We start from the raw sequence: 5,902 nt of genomic DNA, 5'->3' as shown, positions 1-5,902 counted from the left end.
TACTGGTAACTGTTACAAAGGGACAAAAAACAGTTCACTTGCTGAGAATGCTGAACTCTTTCAGTGCCTCTAAAGATATTTTGAGAATTCTTTACCAATCTTTCATTGAGAGTCTTTTTCATTCATATGCCGGAGTAACAGTCTGTCAGTGAAGGACAGGAATAGTTACATAACATTGTAAAGACCTGCTTTAAGATCACTGGAATCCAGCTCAAGAGCATCAGTTCATTGTGGAAAACACACCGGCTCCTTTTGACCTTTTGACCCCAGACTTCTGGGGGAATAGCTGAATCAATTTATTGGTCAATCAGAAGTACCGGTATGTAAATATCTTCCCGGTGGCGTAAGAGAACAAGAACAAGGTGTCTTTTAACATCTACGCTTCCAGGCGATTGCAACAGTGCCACACATGAGCATATTCGAACATGTTTAATGGTAGTAATTAGCTGTCGAAATTGGAGGCCTTAATCAATAATGAGCAGCTATTCATTTGCTTCCCGATGGTCTAGGACATGATCTCGGTGTAGCAAGAGAGCAAGCTTGATCTCATTGGACTCAGCTCAACGTGTAGATACTAAATAACATGTAACTTTTCAAAAATCTCCAACGGGAAGCAAATCTATAGCTGGTCATTATTGATAAAGGCCTCCAAAATCGACAGCTAATTACTACCCCGAAACATATTCATATTCATTGTGCGTCGAGGAAACTATTTTACACAGGGACAAAATGCACGGATAGGAAATCCTAGAAATGGACATTTCTGGGTATCCTTGATCTCTTATAGCACGGTATGATGTTACACTGGCAGAGCATCTTAGAAAGGCTGCCTCTAAAAAAAACACCGGATATCTGTCCTGGTGCCCTCAAAATGAATTTTTTGATTCAATATCAGAGTGTGTTTTAGGTCAAATTTGTGCCCAGATCAAAGAGGGGGGGGGGGGGGGGCGCCTGCTATGTGTCTGCATACCCCCCAGAAAGTAGGCAGTTGCGCCCCTGGTAGGGACTATCCTTTCCTCCCCACTCCGGACCTATGCAAAGTAACGCCCTTGCTTTATTCTTACACACTTCGGACGTGTTTATTACTTCCCTAAACTGACACGAACTCTACCGCTCGCTCTCCGACATAAACATGAGGCCAATGCACGTTACTTGCATGAATAGTTTAATCATCAACTTGTTGGTTTCTCCATGAAGTAGTTTATAATTTACACGAACAGAGAACGGCAACTTACCTCTTGGGGCGCAATAAAGCCCCCCCCCCCCCTCCCCAAATCAATGCCTCTTGTATACAGGGCTCCGAATTTGGTGCTAAGCCCCTGGATATGCGTTCAATACTTTCTCGTGCGCACCAGATACTTTCTCGTGCTCACGAGAAACGTTAAATTTTTTTTTTTACTCCATGTCCCTTTACGGGTTCTGTAGATGAACTCGCCAGTGTCATTAACAATTAGTGTGACGCTTTCCTTCAAAGAAACAATTATTTCCGAAATTGTTTCTAATGTTGATACAAAGGATAAGTAGGCTAGACACAATGAAGTTGGCGAATATTAACCACAGCTGTACAACAAGCATGTCATCTAAATACCAGAGTTTGTTAGGCTTCCGCCTGTGAACGATTGAATGCCTCAGAGCAACTCCGAGCTCCGCCTCCAGATATATCCCTTCACTATGGATGAGCTGATAAGGGCTTGGCTCTGTAAGTCCCTATGGCAGGGCCGCTGCTCCCCAAACGCAGAGCCAAACCCCGCCCCTGAACCATAGGAACCATGGCTCTACCACCCAGACCCCAGACCCTACCCCCCAGACCCTAGAACCAAGACCCTACCCCCCAGACCCTAGAACCAAGACCCTACCCCCCAGACCCTACCCCCCAGACCCTAGAACCAAGACCCTACCCCCCAGACCCTAGAACCAAGACCCTACCCCCCAGACCCTACCCCCCAGACCCTAGAACCAAGACTCTACCCCCCAGACCCCAGACCCTACCCCCCAGACCCTAGAACCAAGACCCTACCCCCCAGACCCTAGAACCAAGACCCTACCCCCCAGACCCTACCCCCCAGACCCTAGAACCAAGACCCTACCCCCCAGACCCTACCCCCCAGACTCTACCCCCCAGACTCTACCCCCCAGACCCTACGCCCTACCCCCCAGACCCTAGAACCAAGACCCTGCCCCCCAGACCCTAGAACCAAGACTCTACCCCCCAGACCCTAGAACCAAGACTCTACCCCCCAGACCCTACCCCCCAGACCCTAGAACCAAGACCCTACCCCCCAGACCCTAGAACCAAGACCCTACCCCCCAGACCCTAGAACCAAGACCCTACCCCCCAGACCCTATACCCCCCAGACCCTACCCCCCAGACCCTACGCCCTACCCCCCAGACCCTAGAACCAAGACCCTACCCCCCAGACCCTAGAACCAAGACCCTACCCCCCAGACCCTACCCCCCAGACCCTAGAACCAAGACTCTACCCCCCAGACCCCAGACCCTACCCCCCAGACCCTAGAACCAAGACTCTACCCCCCAGACCCCAGACCCTACCCCCCAGACCCTAGAACCAAGACCCTACCCCCCAGACCCTAGAACCAAGACCCTACCCCCCAGGCCCCAGACCCTAGAACCAAGACCCTACCCCCCAGACCCTAGAACCAAGACCCTACCCCCCAGACCCTAGAACCAAGACCCTACCCCCCAGACCCTACCCCCCAGACCCTACCCCCCAGACCCTACCCCCTACCCAGAGGCGCTGCATCCCATTAGGCATACCAGGCAATTGCTTGGGCCCCCGGTCCACTACTAGGGGGCCCCCTAGAGCCCAAAAAAAAAAAAAAAAAATCGCTCCATAACCCCCCCCCCCGCCCCCCGTCAACAATCCCTCCATAACCCCCCCCCCGCGTCCGTCCGTCCGTCCGTCCGTCAACAATCCTCTGCCTAGGGCCCCCACACTCCCTAGAATCGCCCCTCCCCCTACACCCCAGACTCTACCCCCCAGACCCTACCCCCCAGACCCCAGAACCAAGACCCTACCCCGCAGACCCCAGACCCTAGAACCAAGACCCTACCCCCCAGACCCCAGAACCAAGACCCTACCCCCCAGACCCCAGACCCTAGAACCAAGACCCTACCCCCCAGACCCCAGAACCAAGACCCTACCCCCCAGACCCAAGATCCCAGAACCAAGACTCTACCCCCCAGACCCCAGAACCAAGACTCTACCCCCCAGACCCCAGAACCAAGACTCTACCCCCCAGACCCCAGACCCTACACCCAAGGACCCTACACCCCAGGCCCCAGACACCAGACCCTACCCCCTACCCCCCAGACCCTACCCCCCTGAAGACCACCATGTCTGCTGCTGGAAGCTCTCCTTCTCAGTCAGAGCAGGGGACATGGTGGTCTTCAGCCTCTATCGTCAGAGCAGGAGACATGGTGGTCTTCAGCCTCTATCGTCAGAGCAGGAGACATGGTGGTCTTCAGCCTCTATCGTCAGAGCAGGAGACATGGTGGTCTTCAGCCTCTATCGTCAGAGCAGGAGACATGGTGGTCTTCAGCCTCTATCGTCAGAGCAGGAGACATGGTGGTCTTCAGCCTCTATCGTCAGAGCAGGAGACATGGTGGTCTTCAGCCTCTATCGTCAGAGCAGGAGACATGGTGGTCTTCAGCCTCTATCGTCAGAGCAGGAGACATGGTGGTCTTCAGCCTCTATCGTCAGAGCAGGAGACATGGTGGTCTTCAGCCTCTATCGGGTTCATATCGGAGCTCACCTTTTTTATTGTTGGAAGTTGTTTTCAATGTGCCCCAGATTGGAGGAAACACTGCCTGCTAAGTGCTCCACCGAGGCGTGTGATTGGTTGAGGCAGCGCGTCACTCAGTGTCAAGGGAACGCTAACCGCCGGCTCTGACGCACGCCAGCCGTCCGCTGCACCTTCCTGTTCCTGGACGCACACATCCTGCTTCTCCAATCGGAATACTCTGCTTCCTTACCTCAAACCACCAGGGCCCAATCAACAGCCTGATTTAGGAAACTGGGCTGGGCTGTGTGCAACCACACCTTTGTTGTCAGCAGCACAAGAGACACAAACTTGAAAAACAAAAACAAAAAAAAGCAACAACTGCTACTTACAGTGCTGTACTATTATTCGGATGCATGTTGATTAAATTGTTTTAATCAAGTACATACAGGGTTCTTCCTGTTGGTCTCGTCCCACCCCTAGTGCTGGTAATGTAGTGGTCCGGTCTGGACAGAAAATGCCAGGGCTGAATTTCTGTCCCAGTACACCCCTGGTCACCAGTGTTGGCTAGTGCTTAAACACTGAATTTAACTACTGTGTCATTATGGCATAAATACTCCAAAAGTAGCCAAAATCAGTAAAAGTATTGCAATGTATTTCTAATACAAGAACTGCAAATTTGCATGTTACCTTTTACACAAGAAAATGATTCAATAAATAAATAAACAAATAAATGAATAAATATGCCGCGAGATTAACCCCCCCAATGGTAGACCCAAAGTTGTGCCCTTGCAATCATGCCGCTCTCTGATTGGCCAGCTGGCTCAAACGGCCCACGAGAGCTCGTGGCACCCAGGGGTGGACTGGCCATCTGGCATACCGGGCATCGTCCCGGTGGGCCGTTGACCCAATGTGGGCCGGTCCAGTCCGCTATGTTTTGTTTATTTCTCTCTCTCTAAATTCCCTCCAATTGGGCCGGCAAATGGGCTACAGAGAGCTAGCAGTGTGTTGCCAGCATCAACACATATTATTTGTCTATGTTTGTCATAGTCAATCAATCATGATGAAAAAAAAAAAAATTCTGGAGGGACTGTATGATCAGAGAGAGAGAGAGAGCGAGAGAGAGAGAGAGAGAGAGAGAGAGAGAGAGAGAGAGAGAGAGAGAGAGAGAGACAGCTTCGTCTTGACTTTGTGAGTTTATTATGCAATTTGTTTTGTCTCAGATTGAAACAAAAGGTTTGATTATGATTATTTCCTGGTTGAAGATTTTCATATTTAGGATTTTAATTTCAAACATCTGAATATCTTTTTTGAGTTCAATTAACAGTTATGCAGGTAGGCCTTAGGGCTCTTTTCAGACTTAAGTCATCCTTCATCAGATAAATTTGTTCACTAAGTGTCACTTCATCACAAAAAGGCTACATGGCTACATATACTTGTCAGTACACAGATACTGAGTACAAGTTCTGTTTGTTGTTTATTGCAGGTCATGAATTTGGCGAGGAGTGTAGCTGGCTGGCTGCGGATGAGGAAGTAGGCAATATATATATTGTCTATAATTGAATTTTTTTTTTTTAAAAAGTCTAAGACATGAATTACAGGTCTGAATAGATATGCATTCTCATATAAGTGTATGTGCACATGTATACATACATGTGCACATACACGTTCCCTATTTAAATTCTCTATTCATGGTTTCATAATGACTGAGTCACCGTTAAAACAAATGAGTTCAGCTCTAATGCTGCTACTAATATGTTGTAATATGTTTCTATTTAGATTATTTGTCAGGATATTTTGTTATTATTTTTCTGAGTCTGGTTTTAATTAATGCTGGTCTTACACCAAAAGATTTTCACAGACTAAAAACTGCAAGAGATAATTTATCGTTGGAAGTGTGATATTTAACAAGGGTTTTGTAGATATGGGGGGAGGAGATGCAGCGACCACAGGAGGTTTGTTATTTCCTGTTCGGGTTTCACACCTGTCTTGTCAGCAGCACAAGAGACACAAACTTTAAAAAAAAAAAGAGGTAGTAACAACTGCTATTTACAGTGCTGTACTATTATTCGAATGTATGTACTTGATTCAATTGTTTTAATCAAGTACATACAGGGTTCTTCCCGTTCGTCTTGTCCCACCCCTAGTGCTGACAATGTAG

This window comes from Gadus chalcogrammus, chromosome 16 (assembly GCF_026213295.1).
Source record: "Gadus chalcogrammus isolate NIFS_2021 chromosome 16, NIFS_Gcha_1.0, whole genome shotgun sequence".
In the NCBI taxonomy this organism is placed as follows: Eukaryota; Metazoa; Chordata; class Actinopteri; order Gadiformes; family Gadidae; genus Gadus; species Gadus chalcogrammus.
The sequence above is the reverse complement of the archived record's forward strand: the minus strand, read 5'-3'. Positions refer to the sequence as shown.